Source organism: Lissotriton helveticus, chromosome 7 (genome assembly GCF_964261635.1).
Source record: "Lissotriton helveticus chromosome 7, aLisHel1.1, whole genome shotgun sequence".
NCBI classification, from domain to species: Eukaryota; Metazoa; Chordata; class Amphibia; order Caudata; family Salamandridae; genus Lissotriton; species Lissotriton helveticus.
In genome coordinates this window covers 591,894,410-591,920,433 of record NC_136068.1, presented here as the reverse complement: position 1 = coordinate 591,920,433, position 26,024 = coordinate 591,894,410, and positions in this window count along the sequence as shown.

Genomic DNA, 26,024 nt, shown 5'->3' with positions numbered 1-26,024 from the left:
TTTGCAAAACACAAAGTTATATAAAAACAATTAATGAACAAAAACAATACTGTAAGGGAGAACAAGATAGAAAGATATTTCTGGTCATACAAGCACTACACCAATCTTACACAGATCACTTGTTATACAAAGAGAACACTTATTCTCTTATCATTTGTTCATATAACAGTTGTCCCTGGAGATCTAGGGTAGGCTTTATGTTGTTTATGTTTTGGTGATAAAAAATTCTTATCTGTGTATGAATGTGATTTGAACGTGGCTACACGAAGGGGATTGTTTGTATGACTCCTTTCATGGATGGAACCAATGCAGTTTAATTGGAAACCAGGGACACTTTCTGATTGTCCACTACTACTAGTCCATCTTATCTACAGTTCTTGAGACTCACATCTCTATCTTTATAGTGCAATAGCTGAGCATATATGGGCCATGGAGGTACCCCTGGGGTCGGGGCATGCTGACACCATGTACGCATATTCCACCACATTGACTTGTGAGAGGTCGTTTGGTGCCCCTTTGTCCCTCAGCCAGGTTTCAAAGAAGATGATTATGTTCTGACGCTCAACATTTTCTGGCATTCTTATGATTCAAATATTGTTGCAGCGCAACTGGTCCTCTGAGTCCTCCGTGTGCCGGCCCAGTGCCCTCACTCAAGCCTGTATGTCTCCCATATCTGATCTCACCTCCTTGATGCAGGGCTGTATTTATGATACTGAGCGTTCATTAATATCCTGATCTATCCTCAGTAGGGCTGGATTTGAGGCCACATGGTCAATCTTTTGTTCAAGAGCTTCTCTGGATTCATAGATGAATGTGACTATGTCACCAAGCTTATCTATCTGGTCATGGCTCTCTGCACTCCTGAGGTGCAGACTGGATGTGTCACCATTGTCTGGGCTCCTGGCTCTAGGTTAAATTGTTTTTGTGTGACCCATCACTTTCACCCCCCCCCCCAGCCAATGATTGGTGGTTTCAGGATGTATACAATTCTAGGGCATGTTCCCCAGGTTAGGTGACCAAGCAGCGACCAGGAGGGGCTGAAGGGGAGAGGTCAGAAAGTGGGAGAAGGGGTTTGAAGGAGCTAACCGACCACTGTCCTCTCAGTCCACAAAGTTCTCCTCTAGCGGTAAAAAAACTCTGGGTTTTAGGCAGCGCAGTGTGAGCCAGGTCCCACACTCCAGGTGACAGACCACTCAGCAGCACCCCACAGCACTCCTGGCTCAGTAGTGCTCACTGGTCTAGTGAGCCACACTTCGGCAGCAGGTTGGAGCTCCACTGCACACCGGCTGAGCACCAATTTATGCCCTGCTCACAATGGCTGTACATCCCGTCTTCTCCCAGCTCCAATTCTTGCCACTCTTTCAGGCTGAGTAGTGGAAGAGTTGCAGTGGGTGCTCTCCAGCCCCAGGCTCGCTTCACCGTCTCACTGCACTGGTTGCAGGCTACAGCCCCATCCATCCCGGGGCGCCATCTTGTACCCAATCATTCGCTGCAGAGTCAAGCATCCCAAACTGACAAAGCAGAACCCGCACATCACCACAAACCACTCCACAGACTTGCCACTCTTCACCAGATCAATTGCCACTGGGATGGGAGCTGCCTCTGGTGAAGCTCACACAGGATTAACTGTCCAGGCCTAACATATCTCCTTGGAGGCTCAGCCATGAGCGTCCACACCATCCCTGTCAAACCACCCACCCTCAACAAAAAAGTGAGTATAGCACTGTGAAGACAGAAATAGCCTTAAGCATAAATACTGATACATAGACACAATAACAACAGTCTTGTGTGGGGTTGGCCTTGAACCTCACATGCAAATAACTTTTCCTGATAGAAAGGTAAATGAAGGCATACCTGTCACACTGTATTCTAGATTACAGAATATTTAATACCACATTCAAATTTGTACATCATACAGACAAGTTGAAGTTACAAAACAGCTATTTATTAAAATCACAATAGTTCCTGTTTGTGCCCTCTGTAACCAAACTACACCAGTGCAATTGTTAACAGCAATGTCGCAGGTATTTTAAAAACACAATTAAAACTCTACAGTTGGTTTTTCACAGGCTTCAAAACAACATAACACATATAAATAACGCCTGGAAGCATAAGCAACGATTTACTGTACCACCCAAGCTGGTATAACTGATACCAGAGCAAGCAAGGAACATTTTCTGCCTTCACCTCTGCTTGTAGCATTAAGAAAGGAAGGATTCCAAGGTCATGTGGTACAGCAGTATGGTGCCCAATGATGGGCTATTCTGAGGGCAGAGTTAGTGCTCTAGTTCTATGTTAGTACCCCGTGGCCGGGGAGAAGCCCGAGCCATGATGTCATCATGAAACAAGAGGCGGAAACACCAACTTTGTTGATACCTACCCATACGTTATTTTATGCCCTTATAAATGATGACAAAGAGCTGTGTGTGAGCGGAAGGGGCTAAGGAGACCTGCCACTACCAGTACAAGCTCTGCTACTCCTACTACTTTTACTAAAACTACTCACAGGACTAGTAATGGTAATAATTAACCTAAAGTTTGCACTGCTACAAAATTACATTGGTTTCTGATAACACTACTAATACTACTATTATTACCAGTATTACTATTGCTAGTACCACTGCTAACAGCTTATTAGTATGGTGGAGCAAGGTTTCACATATTCCGAAACTTGCTTGTATTCAGCCCTCTCTAAAAAACTTGTAATACATTAACCAACATGTTTTGTTTACTAATATTTGCAATACACGACATTTCTAGCATCTAGGGGAAGCTTGCCAATGTGATTTTACTAACAGCAACTCTAATGCATTAAAATGGCCGCCGAAAACGCGGGAAACCTACTGTGCATGCATCTGTCACATCTAGGTGGCATGACATACCTCTCTGCTTGGTGGGAAATCTTTGCTTCTGCTCACTAGTGCCAGAAATGGCTGCTTTAAATCTCACATGCTAATGCTTATGCTGCAGCTTGTACTAAGCTTATTCATTCTGCTTAACCATTAACGCACAAGCTAAAATAAAGTAATCGGAATAGAGTGGAGATAAGTGGTATACAGTGCATTCATTTATTTCTGTATTCTAATATGTTTCTTTTTGACTTTGCTACTAGCTCGTACTTTGGGCCTGACCATTGACACATTTTCCATCTTGTGCGATTCTGCACATGCGCACTCTGACTCTGAATTTGCTGAAGCACTGGCATTGAACTCCCGCCAGCCCACTTCTTACCCATGATGTGCCTGGGAACCTGATCATCTGACCTCTAGAAAGGAAGCTACCAAATAAAATGTATTAAAAATGTGTACCAATATGGTTGGGCGGAATAAAATCATGGGAAAGTAAATTGTGGGTGGGGATTCAATCAATATGATTCAAATTGAAATTACATCATCTTAGTATGGTGTGTTGAACTCTCCTCGTCTTTCCAACCAATCACTGAAGGGGAACACATAGATTTGCAACATTTAGGGGTGGTACATTGCCCTCAAAATGGTTTAACTAAGGTAGGTTTAGATAGAGATATTGTCCAACTTGTCCGAATAGCTGACCTGTCACTGACCCAATGCACTCAATAGGCAATCGAGAGCAGAGGTGCTGGTGGAGCACTCTGTCAGAAGAATCGATTACCCAATTGGGGTACTAATTGGCTTTCCTAGAGAGAGGGGTGTGACTCTGGCATTGCACTTAGCTGAGGTCACCTGTCCTGATCTGCACCTGTCTTGTCCCATGAGCACCTGATTAGACGGGAGCCTGGTCCTGGTCCATATTTTTGCCCCAAACCCGGGGCCAGGATTGGTCATTGCACCATTCTAGGTAAATATAATCTATGTGGTATGTCCTTGTGCTATTTCCCTTTCTCATCCTTTCCAGGTAACAATGTCTAATGGGGTTACTGTGATTTCTTACAAACTTTATGTCCTACTGGTTATATTCTGGCTTGTAAAATTTATGGTCATGAGATTGTGGCCCTTTTTAATTTGAATCAGAAAATCTATCATAGATAAAAGTTTTAAAACTTTCCCCGAGTCTGTGGTTAAAGTAAATGTGTTTAAATATTGCCTGTTTATGCTAACTCCCTCTGATTCACAGGACTTATAGTAAGGTGACGAGGATTGGTAAGTCATGATTTACAGGTATAATTCCTAAACGGACCTCTGGGCAAACTGATAGAGTGATTCAAATTAGTAAACTGGTTAGGCAGGACTGCTAGTTCAAAGTGTGAAAGTTATATGGATCCCAGGTGAGTATGGTAAGGTCTGGGCGGGGTTCTTTCCTCGCTCGGCTTTGCCAACGTTAAGTTGACGTGCAAGGAAAATCTTACTCCAGACCACCTCCCGGTGAGATTTCTCAAAGGAGAAGGCCGCGGACGGTCGCAGATGGTCGCTACCCCTCGCATTGAGAAACCTTCCGTTCCCATTGGGAAAGCTGCCGCTCAAGTAGAACTACTACTCAAGCATCAGAAAGAAGCAGCGCCCTCTTGCCCTGAGCGTTGTGACGTTTGCGCTGCTTTTACAGCGTGGGACAAACATCTGGTGCTAAAAAACATGCGAATGGCGCAACACATTCTGCTGCTTGCGGAACTCCATATAGTGCAGCAGAGTTTTTGGGTCAATTTGCGGAGTTCCACGTAGCGGAGCTCCGCAAAACCCCCCCAGGCCTAGCATTCAGCAGTCCTGGTATTGGAAGTACCGCTGGGGAGCTCCTGAAAAAACACTCCAGGCCCCTGTACTTATAATATATATATATTTTTAAAGTAAAGCAATGATCACAAGGGGAGTAGGGAAAACATGTATAAAAAAATATAGTGTGGGAAGATGGGAAAATCAGCCATTTGGTTTCAGAATCTCCAGCAGCTTTTTCTACAGGGGTCCAAGCTCCAAAATAAGCCACGTTTTTCCCATCCTATTGTGGCTCTTAGCTCTTTTTGACCCCCACAGTTATCCAGGAAAACCTGTAAGCACAGATAAGATCTTGCTTCTGCTGCTTTCAGTCCGTGACCTACGTTCACTCTCCTTCCTTCAACACCAAACCCTGCCAGCCAAATATTTAATTTTATTCGCAATGCATTTGAATTGTGGGCTATTTTTGTTTGGTAATCGAGTTATGTTTTATTAGCTCTTTAGATGTTCTCATCAGTCTTTCATTGTTCTGCGTCTGTTGATGGCCTTTTAACCCGCGGGGGTGGATGCATTTTTGGTGCTGTAATAATGCGAACAATTATACGCGGTGTCTGTGGTGCTGAGACATAGACGATGCACCCTTGTCCTGGTTCCTATCAGGGTCGTCTTAACAACATTATAGACCCCCGGGCAAAGCAGTGCCCTGGGCCCTGCCTACACAACCACTCACAGGAATAAAAATGCAAATTATTGATAAAATAGATTAGCATGGGACCCCTATGCTTGTGAGACCCCAGGCAACTGCCAATCGCGCCCATGCGTCAAGACCGCACTTGACTATGGCGCTCATTATTAGTGGCCCATAAAAAAACCATTAATTGCTATTAATGAGGATCCTGGTCATACCAGGGATTTGGAAATAACAGGGGTTACATGTTTTGTTGAATAACCTGTGGGAATCAGTGTTCCTGCAAAGACTCCTGCAGTTTTTTCCTCTGAGTATCACACAGATTTCAGTTGCTCATGGTAGGTACAGTTTTATATCAAGACTTGGACCCTCATTGTGAGTGATCCGGTACATGAGTCAGATCTTCCCCACCCCATGAGTTTCCAATACCAGGCCCACCAGCAACAGGAGGCCTACTAAGAGATGAGGAATTATCAGGTAAATCAGTAATTTCGGGTCTCATTCCCTCAGTAATTCCTCATTTTGAGCCCGACTTTCACCTTACAATTTTTGCTGTTTTTGCGGCTAACAATCCCAGGTGAAAATTAAGAGATCTGCAGTTTTCCTACAGATCTCATCATTCTAAGGGGGCCCTGATGTTGACAGCCCTATTGGAATTAAGAGCCACTCGTAATGAGGGCATTGGAAGGCCACACATGACCAGCTGTAGTGCTGGTGGCACCCTGTGTAACACTGTTTGCTGGAGCCCCCAATGACCACTTCCACCACAGATTCCCTCATCACCACCACCCTTTAACAGTGCCCCTCAAGTCTCCATAACCACTCTCTCGCAGATGCATTTAAGTAGTCATATAGTGCCACTCATACCAATGTTGGGTGTCAGAGCACTTTCATCACACTCACATTACACAGTGACAATTAATCATACTTTTGTAAATCAGTGTATAGGAAATGTTACATATGCCAGAGGACTACAAGGTGTAGAAGAAACATTCCATCCATATTGGGAGGCAGTGTACCTTAAGAGTGCTTGGTCTGGAGATGCACAAACTCACAATTTCAACTTAATACCATACTTGGGCGTTCTGCTTAATAATAGGAATCAATTTCTATCCAAAACAACCCTTTTTGCAACCTTGATCCATGCTCTCATTGATATTTTGCAGTGCGCATGCGGATCTTTGATGACAATTAATAGCTCACTGTTCTATATTAGGATTTTAACTTATAAACTGCAAGTAATAAAAGGATGTCTTTTACGAAACAATACCACACTGACCTACTTACATGATATGCACTTTGTATTCTGCAAGGGACACGTTCTTTGCAGCAGGCATATTAACCCTCTGTGCTACTTTATGATGCATCAAAGCCTCAACTAGACAAAACACTGACCTCTCTCCAGGAAGAACATTAATCACTGGAGTTACTTGACATTTTTATTGTTGCCTGGAAATTGGTGGAGGAAAGGAACTTGGCAGAAGTGCTTTTAAAACCATAATAAGCTTGTAAACACAGCCCCCCCTTAGTAAGCGCCCGGGGCAGTGGCGCCAGTCGCACTGTCCCAAAGCCGGCCCTGAGGACACAGCACCTTTGTTGTGTCCTAAGTGGAAAGACACCAGGAGCCAGGATGTATTCTCAGGTCTTCTTTATTCAGTCTTCAGTTAAGGTTACAACATCTCTGTACTCCAGCCAGCCTAGTGACGGAGGTTCTACTAGGATTGTCTAGCATAAATGAATGCAGACGATGATGAAGCCGTGTAAACTCAGCGTTGTCCCAATTCCAAATGTCAACATTAAAAAAAACTTTATTGAGCACAATGCGAACACCATGGTTGGAAGGAAGTCATGTAGACTAATTATCCGTGTAAGACTGGAACCAAAACAATATCGGCAGCCAAACACAAGATGGTTCGTGTCACGCTGACAACGCTGCTGCGGAGTGGCTCACGGTGCCTCCGTGCACCAAAACGTCCATAAGACAATGCAGCCGGAAACTTCACAGTAGATGTAGGATCACAAGGAAAATCGCCGGAGAACAGCACGCAAAGCCTGAGGACTGCTCGCGACCCTGTGACTGAACAAGGTAAGCGCGCTTGTCTCGTGATGAAAGAAACTTTGAAAATAGAGAAAGCGGTTAAACTGCTCCATGTCAACCGCAGCAGCGAGGGTCTATATAATGCTTATCCTTAAAGTAGAAAAATAAACAAAACACCACCAGAAGTCCGATATAATGAATTAGTGGTGCCAACCCTGTCGCAACACTTCGCTCCCCTTGCAGTAGACTCTCTGTACAGTCTCGAGTAGGCTGAAACCTCTTGCACCAAGCCATCACAGTGGGCTTGCGCTGCTCCATTCCATCACATGACAAATCTTAAAAGAAAAACTATACCTTGGGCAGTCTTCATTCAGAGGTTATAAACCCACTTCCAAAAACTTAAAACTGGCACCTCACCTCTAAGGCAGACATAAACAAAGGTCCCAAATTCAATTAAACCTTCTTCTGAAGTAAAGTGCTTTTTATGGAGCAGCTGTATGCTGTTAGATTTTCAATATTTGAATCTCTGCTGCTAAGAATAATTCACTTTAAAAAAAAACTCCATCAATGCAGCAACAGGTCACTGTATGTCCATACATCCTTTGGATATAAATTCCATTTGTGTAGTCACTGCACACTATTAATTAAGGTCGCTTATTAACACGTAGCAAATGTCAGTTAATTACAAGTAACTTTCCATCTGCGTAGTCACAGCACGCTATAGGGTAATATCTCCTTTATGACTACACATCCCAAATTGTACCTTGACCTGTTTCTTAAACTTTACTTTAAAAGCACTCTTCTGACATTAGATTGGTGTGGCTGGTACACCAACACCTGGTTGTAGAGACGCTACCCATCCAACTCACAGTCTATTTAGTACATTACCAAGTGGCTGGAACTCCAGATGAGGTTGTAGTTGAACTACTCAACCAACTCACTGTCGACCGCTGTAGCTGGAACACCCAAAATCGTTTGTAATTGTACTGCTCCTCCAACTCACAGTTACTGTAGTATTCCCAGGCAGAAGTGTCAGTTGGTGGTGACACTGCTCGTTGGGGCTGTCCAAAGGAAGGACACTGGTGGGGTTGGCGCTGGCTTGCCTGGAAATACCTTCTTTTTTTTCTTGAAATTGCTTGTAGGATCTCTTGGTTACTCTCTATCAGCCAGATGCATCAACCTAAAAACCGGTCGCAAACGGGCAGATTCCCAGAATCTGCCCCTTTGCGACCGGTATTTTTGCATTTGAGATGCATCATGCCAAATGCAAAAATCGCTGATTAAGAATTCGCTAAATTGCGATTCTTTGCATTTAAGGAATCTCACATTGAGAATCCCTAAATGCAATGCATGAAAGTGAAAACAATTGCGAATTCGCTATTAGGGCATGCAAATTACCATGAAGTACAACTTCATGGTAATTTGCAAAAACTTTGAAAAATGCACTTAAGTTCATTTTTCAAAGTTTCATGTTGCGCACACACATGCCCTAAGGGCATGTGTGTGCACAACATATGTGCACACATCATTTCAGGGGTGCAACAGGGTGTCCTTTGGACACCCCTGCACCCTTGAAATCGCAGTCTCAATTTGCGAATCGCTAATTGCGATTAGCAAATTGAGATTGTCTTCCCATTCATTCCTATGGGCCTCTAGGCCCATAGGAATGAATGGAGAGATATTCCTTAATTGTGACTCGCAATTAAGGAAAGTGTAGGAATCGCTAATTTTATAGCGATTCCTACATGTATAGGCTTTTGCGATTCCTAAATAGCGATTCCTTAAAAATTGCTATTTAGGAATCGCAATTCCATCTGTTGATGCATCTGACTGTTAGTTCTTTAGTTTCTTAGATACTTAGTTGCTTTGCTGTACCAAGAGTCACTGGGGTTCAAGACCGTCCTCGTCGCCAAAATTATGTTGTGTCCTAAGTGGAAAGACACCAGGAGCCAGGATGTATTCTCAGGTCTTCTTTATTCAGTCTTCAGTTAAGGTTACAACATCTCTGTACTCCAGCCAGCCTAGTGTGGTACCAGCCCCACCAGGAGCAGCCTCCCTAGCTGCTCAGCCCATCTCCAACAGCCACATTCACCCCACTCAGTCACCCAGGCATTCCACGCATCACAGGCACACCAACATTCTAATACCAAGACACACTCTGGCTGAGCAGCTAGAGGCAGCAGGGCTAGAGTACATATTAAACTAATATGTAGAATACAACAACCTTCACTTCAGAAATACTGAGAAAGACACAACACCATTTCCACACAATTCAACACGAAGCCTTTGCATGTTAGAGCCATCAAACATTTCTAGTAATTTTATTGATCATCTGTCACTTATTATTTTTTTAGGAGAGTGAAGTTAAGATGTGAATGCTTGACTGCAATAGCTGAAACTGTCATGTTTTCTGTTCATGCTAGAGCAGCTCGCTGGATGTGCCCCTACCTAAGACGAGACACAGTGTGCCCAGGCCATTGAGGTGTTACTTATAAAAATACAGATTGCTCAGCTGAAACCCTGTATAATATTGTCACCAACAGTTCTCTCTTGGACTCGTCTCTGCACCTGCTGGAGGTCTTGGTGAGAATTTAGTCAAGCGTTTGTTGCTAGAAACGTCTGTGGGAAGATATAAATTTGCATGTTGTCTCCTCTCTGTGAGTTTGTCTTCATTGCCAGTGTAGAGGGACGCCTGGTTGGTTTGCTCTGTAACTCAAAAGTATATTGGGCCCGATTCACAGAACTAACTTAAGACAAAATTCCTAAACTTACTACCATTTTGGTATTCACAAAAAGCACTTACTCATTTCGGTATTCACAGAAGTTAGGACTCCTAAATGGCTTCTGTGAATACCGTAAGTCTTAAAATTAGGATTTTTCTCAGTTTAGGAGTAGTAAAGTTAGGACTCCTAACTTTAGAACTCCTTAATGCCTTCTGTGAATACCGAAAGTCTTAAAGTTAGGATTTTTCTCAGTTTAGGAGTAGTAAAGTTAGAACTCCTAACTATAGGACTCCTAAACTGAGAAAAATCCAAACTTTAAGACTTTCGGTATTCACAGAAGGCCTTTAAGAGTCCTAAAGTTAGGACTCCTAACTTCTGTGAATACCGAAATGAGTAAGTGCCTTCTGTGAATACCAAAATGGTAGTAAGTTTAGGATTTTGTCTTAAGTCAGTTCTGTGAATCGGGCCCATTCATTTTTGCAGTAAATACTCAATGCAAACGTGAGTTAACAGGAGAAGAGGGCCTGGGTAAAGCTAGCCCAGTACTAGCATATTTTCTGTTGAGATTATAGGACTGTACCATTAGCATGCAGTTCATCCCTGGAGGAGCTAATGTCAGAGCTAGCTTTATGTCTGGCTTTCCAGATGAATACATTGATCCAGAAAATAAAGAGGATGTATCAGAATGAGTGGTTGATTTTGCTGATGCCATGACAAAAGTCAGTGACTGTGACATGGAGGAGTGGAAGTTGCTTTGATGAATGATGACGTGTTACAGGAAGTAAAATGTCATTTTAACTTTAAGCAAAGGGCAGCTACATGAGACAAATTGATGGGCAATATTCAGATTTTTGTGAAAGTTTATCAACTAGATTGGTCTCTATCGCCCCTTCGGTCCATCATTCGGAGCAAAAGGGGTTTTTGAAAGGTAGACAACTCTACGAACTAACTTACGATCTGATTGGAGCCATAGACATGGCAACAACAAATAATCTACCATTGGCCGCCCTCACGCTAGATGCAACCAAGGCCTTCGACAGGGTTAATTGGGGATACCTGTCGGAGGCCTTGACTAAGTTTGGTGTGGGGGAAAGGTTTCGCAAAGTGATAGGCCTCTTGTACAGTAATCCATCTGCCTGTCTCCTAGTTAATGGTGACCTGTCGAGCCCTTTTTCCATCTCTAGGGGAACCCGGCAGGGGTGCCCGCTCTCTCCCTTGCTTTTTGATTTTTACATTGAGCCCTTTGCGCAACATCTAAGGGAGGAGACCGCCATTAAACCTTTTTGCTATCAAGGTTGGATGAGGAAGGTAGCATTATATGCCGATGACGTGCCTATATTAACATCAGAGGTCACCACTGCTTTTCCGGCAATCTTGAAACTAGCTAACGCATTTGGACAAATTTCGGGCTATGAGATTAATGCAGCGAAGACGGAAATGCTTGTATGGAATGATGAGAATGCTGTAACCGAGATGCAAGCAGGCAATTCTTTGCGTTATCTAGGCTTGACGATAGTTAAGGATATTAATAAACTTGTCCAAGTAAATCTATCTTCAGTTCTTAAAGAGTGCCGCAAGCTTCTCCAATCATGGTCACATTTGCCCCTCTCATTACTCGGTAGAGTTAATCTTATAAAAATGACCATTCTTCCAAAAATTTCTTTCTTATTGAACACCATTCCTTTATATTTTGATCATACTATCTTAACTAAATTCCAATCCAACATCTCATCCTTTATTTGGAATAACCATCTCCCACGTATTGCTTGGAAAAAATTAAGACGGCGACGCGATAAGGGTGGTTTAGCGGCACCAGATCTAAAAATTTATGCATGGGCCTTTCAATTATCTCATTCTCGAATGTTGCTGAAGGCTCCTTTAGGTTCTGGGGTAGGCCTTATGTATGCGGCTATGCTGGATGAGGAAAATATTAATCATTCTGGTTTTCTTTTTAAGTTTGGTAATCCTAAATTCTTTAAAAAAATTAAACTGAAGATTTTACAAGGTCTGGCTAAAACTTGGGCTGAAGTCACGAAATCTATAAAACTAAATTATTTTTGTGAAAAAACACCGTTGTGGGGGCTGCCTGAAATTCCCACTTGGCTTGATGATACTTTAGCTATCCCTCTCAGACAGGCAGGTCTGGATGTCTGGGGAGACCTTTTCTTCGAGGAGGACCTACTTTCATGGGAACACTTGCAGGCTAAGGTTGGCCCTAATCTTTCAAGATTTAAATATCTACAGATTCATGGTTGGACTGTGGCCTATAAAACTTCTACCGCTAATAGGAACAAACCTAAACTTGGAGGCCACAGCCAATTTGTTTCTGATTTAGTAGTCTGTGAGCCAGTAAAAAAAGAAATATCTAAATGGTATAACTTCATTCTGGAGGAGTCGGATGGAGACTTTATTCTACGGGAGTCAACATGGGGCTCCGTCGTGATGGATCAAAACTTACAAAATCTTTGGATAACTTCTTTTGAACTTTTGTGGAAGATTGTTAAACCATCCTGGCTTCGCAGAAACCATATCTTTACCCTCCATAGGGCATATTATTCCCCTCTTAGGTTATCTAAGTTTGTAGGAGGAGAGCTAGTGTCTTGTGCTAGATGTGGGTTGACTGCTGCACCAGACACACATATGTTTTTTGAATGTCCACTATTAACTACATACTGGGAGGGCATCAGAAAGTACCTTACAGAATCACTGGGTAGCCCGGTTACTATAGATCTGCCTTTAGTGATATTTGGGGTATCAGAAGGTCTACAAAATCCAGCCAAGTTTCTAGTATTCTATGCTATGCTGCTTGTAAGAAGGGAGATATGCAGAAAATGGAAAGACTCTTCACCACCTACATTTAGGGATTGGCAATCTTCAGCCTTGCAGACCTCCCGCATGGATTTGGCTAGATCCGGCAATCATAGCAAAAGGGCGTTTTGGTATCTACTTTCTTGGCTTCATTGATTCATCCGGGGTTTTTTTTTTTTTTTTTCCCCGGGTCCTATGATTGATCTCCTATGGTACTTAAATATTCGGTACCTATGGAACAGCCGCTAACCGGTTCATGCCCGGCCCCACTTGGCTGCTAAATTACCCCAAGGTTTGCCGCAGACTGGTAAATCATTGACTTTGTGCCTACCTGGAATGCGGATGACAGCTGAGGGAAAAATGGCCCCCAGAAGACTTGTGTCCCTCCCAGTTTACGAAATAAACTGAGACAGCTGTTTTTCTATAAATTCCTTTTGGTACTTTGTCTATATGGTGGTTATGAGGACAAAAAAAAAAAAAAAAAAAAAAGAAAGTTGCATATGAGCTGAGATTTGTTTTCCTAGAATACTTTACTCCCATTTATCATCCCTGACCATGACATCCAGATTTTTTCCGCTATTATGAAGGAATTTCAATATCACATAATGCATCTTATGCTCTTAAGTGCCGAGTCAAACGAATGAGTAAAAAAGAGTTAAAACTGTTGTCAAAGAAGGGACTCAAACAGCGGATGCATGTGGGTTCCATGTGGTTACCATGAAGAGGAGAGCACCTAGAAGTCTCAGTTTACACTACAGTCCACCACTGGTGATTCACCTGGGCGGAGTTCGCAGAGTTCCGCGATGGGGAACTCAGCGAAGTGCAAAAAAAACTCTGCTGCGGTATGCGAAGCAACGCGAGCAGCATAGTTTGTTAGATAAATGCCGTTTCAGTGCCAGGTGCTTGTCCGCACTGTGCAAACATCGTGAACAGCACCATGCACAGCGCAAGTGGGTGCTGCTTCCTTTCTGCCGCTCGAGTAGATTTTTACTCGAGCTGCAGCTTTCTCAACGCGAACGGACAGTTTCTCAACATGAGCCATCGCAAGCATGAATGAGAAATCTGACCGCCCGCATTGAGAAATCTGACTGCCTGCATTGAGAAATCTCACCGGGAGGTGGATTTTCCTCTGCGAAGCAGAGCGGAGTTCACCGCCCAGACTTACTTTTAAGTCCTTGACAATGAGATAATATTCAGGAAGTACATGGAAGTAATCAAATTATTGGTGATCCTAAGAAATTTCCGAAAACAGTGGTGGACAAATAGCAAAGTAAGGTGATATAGTTAGGGTAAAGAACTTACCTGGAATTAATGTCTACGTTTTCAGGACCTACAATAATGATAATAACTGTTCCATAGGGTGATGGCTGATAGTGAAGTAAGAAGGGGAAGTTAACGGGATGTCATTTCATTTGAATTTACTCCTTTATACTCTGCTGAAGTAGATGAAGAAACATCAGTGGAGGACAATGCTTCTAATTCTGATAATTATAGATCCTCAGTTAATGTTGGATGTGATGACTATGCTGAAGTAAAGTGTGATGTGTGTCCAAAAAGTACTGCTGTGAGTGTGTACGGTGATTTTGTCAACACTAATGTGGAGCGTAAAAGAGTATCTCAAGGCCAAAGTATGTAGAAAAAAATTGTTGTGCTAAGCATATAAGGAGAGAATGTTTTGCTGTTAAAAGCAGAAAGATGCATGTTTTCTAATGCTTCTACTCTGATTATTTGGTCTGGCGTTAGCAAAGGTCTTTTGATTTCACTAAAATGAAATGCATAATATATTTACATTTAGGGTTATTTATTTTCCAGCCTTCTTCATCCATTGCTCTTTTACTGTGTCATTCCTGTTTTATTTCCACCTGTTACAGCGTACAGCTTGGGCAATGGGCCAGCTCACTTCAGTCATTGGCTATCTTCACTGTCAGTGACGACAATCTGCACCCAACATTCCCCTGTGTGCTTGTGACTTCCATGGCAATGTATGCTTTTTGAGACCAAAAACAACCCAAAGGAAACAGCCTGGCAGTCAACACCAGACTTATTGGCTTTGCCAATGCTTGTCATTCTAATGTACAGGCTAAGTACATTTAACGCCCGTCCTTGGAGAACTCCTTTGGCTCCTTCTTACCTGCCAGATTCGCATTCAGATTCCACCTCAACAAATTCAAAGCTGTAAACTTGAACACTCCACCATATCTGGCACAAAAAAAGCGACGATACTTGGAGGAATTTACCACTTTGTAAGCAGTAACATAGGCAGGGTGGAAACTAGAAAGAGCAGGAACAGAAAAACAAGGTACCAGTGTTTATGTACATACCCTCTTACGACATGGAACTTCGTTGGTGTCCAGATCCGACAAGCCCATTCCATCATTCACGTCTGGAAAAAGTTAAGACCCATCTCATCACAGACCTCCCCAGAGAACCCCCTTTCCAGTAAATTCCCATGCTCTCCATACATAGGGTTTCAGGATTACAGGTAAAACCGATTGTAAACGATAAAACACACTTGTGTTTCAGTAGAAACAGGCAGATACCAATGTTGCTGTGCTTTTCCTTCTTTGTTGCCCTTTAGTGTAAAAGCCGTATAGGTGTAGCCTTTACCTCTAAGCACCTCTCGGTGATGGATGCTCTCCCTATGACCCATGTGGGCCAAGATAAACCACTTACTATGCCCTCCTGAACATTTGACACACCCAGGACCTCCTGGAACCTGGTTTGGGATCATGTCTCACCTTATAATCACCTTATATTCAGCTCAGTGTTCATTGCACATTGCTGTGCTTTGGTCAGCAGGTTTGCAGTTGAAGTGCGAGCGGGGTTTCAGTCTAAAGGAATTGGACCACCATAATTGTGTCCTCTTTCAGTGAGAGCGGGCGGATGTTTGCTTACCTTAAGCTCAAGTATCCATATTGTGACAACAAAGATCAATGTGCATGTGGACGCCTGTAGCATCTATGTCCTTCCATGAAGTGCTGTTCCCAACCCTCTTTTCTTAGTTTTACATTGTGTTGGTCTGAGAAGCATGCTTATAGAAGCAACACCCCCTCATACAACCGTACAAGGACCATCTCTTGAGCATCCTAACCAATCAAGCTCAGACCCAGACTGGGTTCATGTGCCAGGGTTGCTGAAACTACAATGCCTAGGGCTCATACATTACCTCAAGATCTATGAGTTAGTGAATGATCTGCAGACTGTGAAACTCAGAAGCATAAAGACACGCCCACTGCTCTGTTTCCTAGTATGTGCTGCAGACAACACAGTATCAGCACAAATAGGTACATGTACCTGTTCTGAGCCCACATGCTGAAGTAGAACATGTTCATAATACATTTTCAATATCACCAAGTTAAATTTTTAGTCTCAAAATGAAGTTTGGAGTTTATTGTGCCTAATAAAGCATGCCACTTGGCAACATCACCTCTACAAACCATGGTGACCATATTGAATTGAAACACACTGATCTATGCTTGATCTTCCCCCAAGAATGGAAAATGCACTTGAAGAGTTAATGCTGCACGGAACACAAAGGTAAAGTGCCTTTGGCAACTCTGACGTAATCCTGGCAGGAGCAGAGATGTCACACAGCTTTCATGCACACAAAGACCCACAAGCATGGTATAAATCATTGCTTAGCTGTCAACGCCCTGGCTTGAAATGACCACAATGTCCCACAGGCATGGTTCAACAATGTCAAACAAACTTTATTCACTGTGTGAACTGCCTTGGCTGACAACAGATGGCATCCTGTACATCATGAGCTTCCCTACTAGCCCCCACAGCCTCTTTATGCAACAATAGAGTTTGCTGTCGCCAAGGATCCTAACGCTATCCATATGCGTAAAAGAGCCATATGTATCAAGGTACCCATTTGCGATTCTGAAATAGCGATTTTTAAGAAATCGCTATTTCAGAATCACAAATTGGTATGTATGTACAAATTCGCTTTTTTTTGGCGAATTCTTAGTATTCCTTAATTGCGATTAGCAAATTGCAAATCGCAATTAAGGAATACTTTCCCATTCATTTCTATGTGCCAGGAGGCCCATAGGAATGAATGGGAAGTTATTCTCAATTTGCGATTCACAGTTTCAGAATGGCAAATTGAGAATAATTTCAAGGGTGCAGGGGTGTCCAAAGGACACCCTGTTGCACCCCTGAAATAAGCATGGGTGCACATGTGGCCCACAAACATGCCCTAAGGGCATGTATGTGCGTCACATGGCACTTTGAAAACTGCTATAATGTGCATTTTTCAAGGAATTCGCAAATTACCACCAACTTGAAGTTGGTGGTAATTTGCGATTCCTTAAGGACAATTAGCATATTTTTTTGCTTCATTCATTGCATTTACGGAATCACAAAATTTGCGATTCCTTAAATGCAATTGCAAAATAAGGGATCGCAAATTTTGCGATTCCTTATTTTGCACCAGATTTTCCTTTATACATACCATTTTGCAAATTCGCAAACGCCGAATTTCAGCGTTTGCGAATGCGAATTTGCCCTTAGTTCCTTGCACCTTCCCCCGCCCTCTGATCAGACAGTGATTCCACATTTACTAGCTCAGTTCTTTTCCTGGTTTCTTGAGACAAAGAACAGGGCAGTGTGACCCTGGCCTGCAATACCAGAGCACACCCTACCCACAATGTATATCTCTTGTCCTACGTAAAATCTTAGTTCAGTTGATCTTTGTCATTTGTCCTTTGTCTGAAGAACATAGCAACACAAAGGTGTATTAAATACTCACAATTAACCTCTTATCTGTTGCAGTAAAATAATAGTGAGGTGCAAACACACACAGCCTGGACAGGGGGAGGAGCTGGACTGCGGGAAAAAGGAGTTTGACTGCTGGTAACTGAGATACACAAAAATCAGGGCTCTATATATATCCTTCAAGAGTGTAGGTCAGAAGGTACACAGGAGGTACACCCTTGGAGGTTTAACTTTAAACTTAATACATCTATTTCAAACTTTTGGTTCTGCCAAACAGCAGTATGCACTGTGTTCTGATAAACGCCGCAATTGCAAATGAAGGAAACGGGGCTGACCAGAGGTAGGTATAAACATATTTCTGGCAGGTTCTTTATTGCAAAGATATATTTTCACACAGGGCAATTAGATGGACTGTTAGGTGAGGGAAATAATGGAAAGTCACCTGTAAAAGCAAGGATAAAGTACAGAGGATGGAATTAGCTGCAGGAAAGGAGTAAAGAATTGATACAATGAATGAATGAGTGAAGGAAAGAAAGAAATGGAAAATTATTTATAATTAAAAAAGGAAAAATAACATCCCCGTGATTTGTTCTATGGACTAAAAATTGTAAACACATAACCACAGACTTTTATAATTTTGGAAATCATTGGAATAAACTGAAAAACACCCACCAAAATGAACAACTGAAAATTGGCAAGGCAGACCTCGGACTCGAGCGTGCCGCCATTATGGCGGTCGCGCCGGTCCCCCGGCTCAGAGGAGGTGGGGGGGGTCATCGCGCGCACTAGTGACGTGGCGCTCCACCTCCCCAGGGGCGGCCAATAGCAGTGGCCGGTAGGGGCGCGAACCAGAAGCACTTGAGTGCCTCCGGTTCAGCACAAAGTTGAAACGTAGGGCATGCCGGTTTAGACCGGTCTGCCAAGTACACCCCCTTAACCCCTTGCACGCTGATGACGGAACCGCTCCGTCATCAGCTGCGGGTGCGCTGTGCTGATGACGGAGCGGTTCAATCATGGCCCGCTCGCTGCTCATGCGCGGCGCGAATTCCGCGCCTGCGCTGAGCGTTCTATTGAGCGGGGCGGGCCATGACGGAACCGCTCCGTCACAAGCACAGCCCAACCGCAGCTGGTGATGTAGTGGTTCCGTCACCAGCATGCGGCGGCCGCCCCGCCCCCTTAGCACTGCGGCGGAATAGCTGCCGCAGTGAAGGGGTTAAAAAGGGCTGGGGGGAGCGAGAACAGTCTCTTGTTTTCTCACCCCCCCAACCGCCAGCTTCTCCCACAGCTCTATGCTGGGGGAACGGTGGTAAGCTTTTGCATCTGTATTAAAGGGCCCCAAGGTTTAGTGTTTGGGGGTGGTCAGGAAGCTGGCGAACTGAGTATCTTGGCAATGACGTTGAACACATGTGATGCTGGGCAAATCATTTAATCTCCCGCTCAAATATGAAGGGGGCCTCATGTAAAGCACCTGGTGCTATGCTAAGCGCTCTTGTTTGAAAGTCTGATTTCAATGATCCTCAGGTTACGCAACTGGTGCTTTGCTAAGCGTGCTCATGTGAAAGTCTGATTTCAATGTTCCTCAGGTAATGCAACTGGTGCTATGCTAAGCGCTCTCATTTGAAAGTCTGTTTTCCAGTTAATGCAACTGGCTCTCATCATCATCATCATAAAACAACTTTATTCGGTTACATTAAAACCATAAAAGTACAGCACAAACATACAAACATATAAGTGCAAAAATACAAAATACAGTACCAACAATATAATGTAATGTAATTCGGCCATAACAGTCTATGTGCAAAGGTGCAATACAGTACTGGTCAAACACAGTGTATTTTAGGGCAAAAGTGACAGTGCATCCAAAAAATTCAATTTACACAGCATTAAAATTTCAACCGTAATTAAAAAGTTTAGAAAAGATTAAAAGGCTAGTAATCTAAAACCCCGTTAATTATGGGCTTTCCTCATGGCTATTCCGCAGTCTAGCAGCTGCCACAAGAAAACTGGCTATATAAAAAATGTCATTAGGATCATTTAACACCTTCACTGCTAAGGCAATTCCCTCCCGTGCTGAAATTTACATGATCCCATTGTTCATGACAAGGTCAGCTCGTCATCAACACAGGAGCAGTGTACTGCATGACGAGCTGAGCTCGTCATGAGCATGGAAGAGGTAAATAACTGTAAGTACAATAAGGCTGGCTTTACTTGAATAAAATCCTTTCTTTTTAGTATTGGGAATAGGAACCTCTTTCTGATCTCACTATAAAAGTCACAAAACATTATGAGGTGCATTGTATCCTGAACTGAGAAGTTATCGCAAGTACCGGGCCCTAGCTCTTTCAGACTGCACCACCGCTTAGAGCTTCCTAGAGAGAGGTAAATTAAGTTAAAACGAAACGTGTTAAAAGCATACGATGAAAACGCCTAGTAACGATTTTTAAATAGGGTTCCAGCTTGGGTAAAGTCTTTAAAAGGTAATGTGCTTTTACCGTTACTTTTATCAACTCCAATTCTTCCCTTTGTACGGCCCATAAATTTAAAAGCTGTTTTTTCACCCAGCTAGAATCTGTTCTTGTAATTTTTCTCAGGGTCTTCAAAAAGGTCCTGTCGGCCAACTGTTGCCAAAGTTTCCTTTACGTAAACAAGCCACCTAATCTTGTGTACATAATCCAAAATGAGACAATCCCTGATTAGTCTATGATTAAGATCTAATTCAGGATTAAGCCATAGTTTAAGCCAGAAAATGACTGGAGCCAGCCTAAGTTTATCTGTTATATAGCCCATCCCCAATTCCTGATGAACAGCATAAGTAGGTGTTGACTGGGGGACCGATAATACTCCCCGTAGAAATTTAATCTCCTCTGTCTGTAAACCCTCCATGGGTCTATACCCCCAAATCGAAGAACCATATGTTGCGATTGCAATACATATTGATTTATAAATGTTCAACATTGCCTCTACAGGTTTGGCCCCCAGCCGTTTTGAGAACCCATTTACGGTCGCAATTGCCCTAGACATACCATTAACCTTAATTTTATGTTGAGCAGCCCATGTACCATTCTCATCGAAAAGAACCCCCAGGTACATAAAAGAGGTTACCCAGGTAACTTCGGAGTCTTCGTAATAAAAAGGCCTGCAATTTCTTTTACTCTGGCGACCTATACTCATCACATGTGATTTAGCTATGTTTACCCTTAAATTCAATTACTTCATAAAATTTTCAAATCCCTCTAGCAGCTTCTGTAGGCTGACTGATGTGCGCGATATCAAGACAGCATCGTCGGCATATAGAAGCACAGGGCAACGCTCCTGACCAATTTTAGGGACATCTAAACTAGCTACATCTAAAAACTTGCCTAAATTATTAATATAAAGGGTAAAAAGTAATGGAGCTAAAATGCAACTTTGTCGGACTCCACGACCAGAACTAAAGTGCCTAGTGCAGTTACCATCTTGATCAATCCGTACCTGTGCAGAAAGGTTCTGATGCAGGTCAGCTAAAAAATAAACAAGACTCTTTTACATCCCCATCTCTAGGAGAACCTCCCAGAGCTTTGACCTGTTTACCAGGTCAAAAGCTGACGATAAATCCATAAACGCCAGCTGGAGTATTCCCCCTTTGGCTAGGGTGTATTTACCAATTAACAGGGATAAATGAAGACACTGGTCTTGGGTCCCCCTGCCACTTCTTAAACCGTATTGAAAATTCTATTCTACCTTATTCTCGTCTAACCATCCCATCAATTTTCCTAAGACCACCCTCCCCAGAACCTTTACAGCAGAGTCAATTAGGGAGATCCGTCTGTAACATAGGGCATCTCCGCTACTACCTTTCTTAAAAATGGGAACTATAATGGATGTAGCCCAAGAAGGTGGATGGTTTCCCTTTGCTGCCGTATTACAAATTTTAGTCAGAACTTTTGCCCAAAAAACGGGAAACGTTTTGTATAAATCGGCTGGAACACCGTCTGGGCCTGGCGCCTTATTACTTACTGGACATAGCCTTAATGGCCAGTACTACTTCCTCCTCATTAAAACTCAAAGGCGGGGTTGGGTCTCCTGAGACAGCACAGGATACAAAATCTGTAGATGAGGGAGTCTCGTATATAGCCTCAAAATGTGCTAACCACTGTACTTCGGTGATGTTGCATTCAGCCACATTGTTACCACTATCAGAGAAAAAGGGCTTATTGACGATTTCCCAAAAACTGCGACTATTTTTTAGAACATCAACCGACATCAAGGCCTCTCAAGCTTCCCTTCTGATGTCATTTTTCCAGGCTCTTAAAGCTAACTTGTAATCCTTTCTGAGTATGGCCAATTTAATCCTGTTTTGTGGGGTCTGTTTTATCGCACTCATTAACTTACTATGTGCCCGTGAGCATGTGGTATCAAACCATTTCTCGGCCATTTGTTGCCCCATTTTTCCTGGGGCCGTTAGATTCAAGGATATTTGTTTGCAGATGGCTGTAAAGGCCTCAATAACCGGTGTGCCCTCAGATGTTACATCTAAACATGTACTCATCATATCATTTACCAACAAGAAAAGAGTATCCACAAAAATCTCAGGGATAATCTTTGTCCATTTCAGCCTTCCACCCTGATCAGTCGGTTTAATACTAACTTCCACCCTCATGTGACTCGTGTGCCGCCCCAAACCACATTCTTTATTTAGTTCCAAAATGACCAGATTGTGATCACTAAAATGCGAATATTTGGCACTATAAAAATAAACACAGGGCAACAGGAGGGGGGACAAGAAAATGTAATCAATCACAGTATTACATCCTCTGGCTGTGAAAGTAGGGATCCTGTTAATTAATTTGGTTGTACTTGCTTCATAGAGATCCACTACTGCTAGGACCTCTTCCAGGCATTCCCCCTGTCCATTATGCTCAAAGTGAGGTACGGCATATACTGTAGAATCACCACTCTTCAATCTCCCCTGACAATCCTGCCTGCACGGATGTATATTAAAATCACCCAAAATAATAATCGGATGATAAGTGGTTTGATTTTCCCTATACTGCTCTAAAAAGGATTTTAAAATTAACAGATGTTCATTTCCAATTGAGCAATCTGCCGAGTTATAAAAATTAACTACCAAGAGTTTAATGGAGTTATGATCCCTCAGTTCTACTGCCAAACAATGGGGTGTCCCCACTTCGACCCTTTTATACATCCACGGCAATTTAACAGAAAATAACAGAAGAAGCTCCCCTTTGGCTCTACCAGAGGAAGCAGATTCTGCTGGCTGGGAAAAAGATGTATAACCATCCAGCCACCATTCTCCCTCCGTGTCCCAGGTCTCCTGGAGCCCTACCAGATCATACGAGTTAATCAGCTGTAGCCACTTAGGATCATCTTTCTTAGAACTTAAGCCAGCAATATTCCAGCTCAAGATACCAAACTTGGACATATTTTGATTACTTAGTCCATAGGGCTTGATATTCTCAAGGTTAATACTTTGATTAGAAGTAACTGTTTTCAGTTAGTCATTTTCATCCAGGCTAGTTGGGGGTGGTGATCTAATGACACTTTGATTATTTTGTCCCTCTGCACTTGACATCAAAAGATTGGGTCCTACCCCCTGTACATTTACTAAGCTCCTTGTCAGTTGTGCACCAGATGGTAATCTCCCATTGTTTGAGTTGTTTACATATTGACCGAATCTTGTAGAGGTACCCCTGAGACCTGTCTTATCCCTAGGGGTCCCAATTTTTTGAGTTTTCCCTTTATTTGGTGGATACAAAAAGGCCAAGAGGAAAACCTTAATGCCCCCCTGAACCCCAAGGTGGGCAGTCCTGCATATCTTCCCTGCTGGATCATCTCTATCAAAATTTACAACCACACAGTCGCCCTCGATTTCCTTTGGATTTGGTCCTACCCAAGCTATGCGTCTTGCCATGATAATATGAGGCGATACTTTGGAACTATTTTCCCACTGGTTACAATCTAGCCAATATTTTACTTTTCTTAATAGATCCGCAGTAGATTCGTGGGTATTAACTTTCAGCGGTGGTACACCAGTGAGAACAACCACTAAATTATTTGCTTCTGGGGGCAAGAAAAGTTGACCTACAGTAGGGGCAGATATGTTAATACTCAATCCTGGTTTAGGAACGCCAGATGTTTCTCTAGATTTTACATTTGAGTACCCAACAGTTTCCCTAGACACAGCTTGCGGAGGCCCCTTTCTTTCTTCAGCCACATTGCTGTATAATACTCCAGCCTTTCTTTGCACACTACTGTTCCCCCCGTTAATCATAGTGCGTTGGGCTGCCTCCTTACACCAAACTAGCGGTTTATCAATCTGTGGTTTTGTGGCCAGACAGCAATTAGGGCATGTACCACTGCCAGATATAACTTTATTTACTGTGGTAGTGAGAACTTCAATCTTGAGTTGCATGCCCTCAATTAGCTTACACAATTTGTTGACTAAACTAGTCAAGACAGCACTATCACCCCCTAGGGGAACAGACGGTGTAGGAGAATCGACGCCCCCCCCTGTTCCAAGTCACTAGTTCCAGGTGCGATATCTTGAGAACGTGGCTGGTTGATCTGGCCCACAATCTCGGTATCAAGGCTATCATTGTTTGCTAACGCAGAAAACCTATTTGTACAGAGTATAAAGGGGTCAATTACTGGTGGACAAATTACTCCTGGTTCTAAGTCAGTACTACCATTCTCATTACATCTGAGAGTGTCAGTCCCTTCACCAAGAGCACGATTACATTGCTTTTTCCCTAAAAACATATCAGGGACCACTATGCTGCACTGTTTACCAGCCCTCCTTCGCTCTTCTACCACTCCCCCCACATTATCAACAGCGTTCCAATTTGGCGAGTCATCTAGCATGAGTAGAGCTTCACAATCCTCCACCAAGCCTTCAATACGGCTCATGATACAATTTTCCCCCGCGTGCTTTGGGGCTTTCTTAGACTTCCTTGGCTTTTTCCCTTTTATCATCACATTAGGCCCCCCTTCCATACTTTTCCTTTCCCCATTGTTTGTAGTAGGGAGTCAACAGTACCTTTGCGAGTCTTAAGGGGAAATTAGGGGGGGTGGCCCAGCCCGGCCTTCTCCGGCCCCGGACGGCCACAGGCGGTCCCGCCCTTGTCCCGGGCTTCTCCTGGCGTGTCCCGCGCGCGTCCTGCGATGCGGTAGGTGGGTCTGATCTTTAAGCGCCACCGGGTGCGTAGGGGGCATGTCCCACAGCGTAGGTGCAGGGGCTTCTGGGCAATGTGGTCTCCCCGCACAGCGGCCGCGCCTGGGATGGTTGTAGGCAGCGGCGGCGGGGGAGACAGCTGGCAAAGAACACCCAGCCCCAGCAGGGCGCAAAACAGCGGCAGTTCAACCCACCACGCAGCGGTGAGTGTATTCCCCTTGTTATCCGCAGTCAGAGCTCCCGCTCAGCCAAAGGTGGGTCTGATCTTTAAGCGCCACCGGGCGCGAAGGGGGCGTGTCCCACAGCGTAGGTGCAGGGGCTTCTGGGCAATGTGGTCCCCCGCACAGCGGCCACGCCTGGGATGGTTGTAGGCAGCGGCGGCAGGGGAGACAGCTGGCAAAGAACACCCGGCCCCAGCAGGGTGCAAAACAGCGGCAGTTCAACCCACCACGCAGCGGTGAGTGTATTCCCCTTGTTATCCGCAGTCAGAGCTCTCATTAGAAAGTCTGTTTTCAATGTTCAGCAGGTAATACAACTGGTGCTATGTAAAGCAAGCTCATTTGACAGTCGGATTTCAACGTTCACTGTGGAATGCAACTGGTGCTATGCTAGGCGCTCTCATTTGAGAGTCTGATTTCAATGTTCCTGGCGCTATGCTAGGCGCACTCATTTTGAAAGTCCAATTTCAATGTTCCTCATGTAATACAATGGGTGCTATGCTAGGCTCTCGCAATTGAAAGTCTGATTTCAATGTAAGTTTTAAAAGCCCAGTTTCGGGTAAGCCAGCCGACGCAGGCTGAGGACCAGTCATGCTTAAAGTAAGCTTGGGCCGGTTCACAAGAAACGCAAGGTATATATTTGGTATATTACCTGCTACTCTTATTGTGTTCCACAAACAAATCCTTGCTGAAGCAAACATATCCTTGCTTGCTAAAGATTTATGACCGCCTGGGTAGCTCGCTTGAATTCTCATTCCACATTTTCTGGTATTACTGACTCATGGAGTTACGTGTAGCGTGAGAATGTGTCTGGTGACTCAGAGTGCTAAGAACTCAATGTTACGCATCCATGGTGGTTCTTTAACGGTCACAATTTTAAGTCTGCCAGCCCCAGGCCTTTAGTACGAAATGCTTGGTCGTGACAATTTGTTGCCACGGGAATGGACAAACCATTGACGTTTTTCAGGTTGAAACATGGCTGCCCTACTGTTGGTGTCACATCGGGACATTCCAAGCCGTTATGATTTCACATC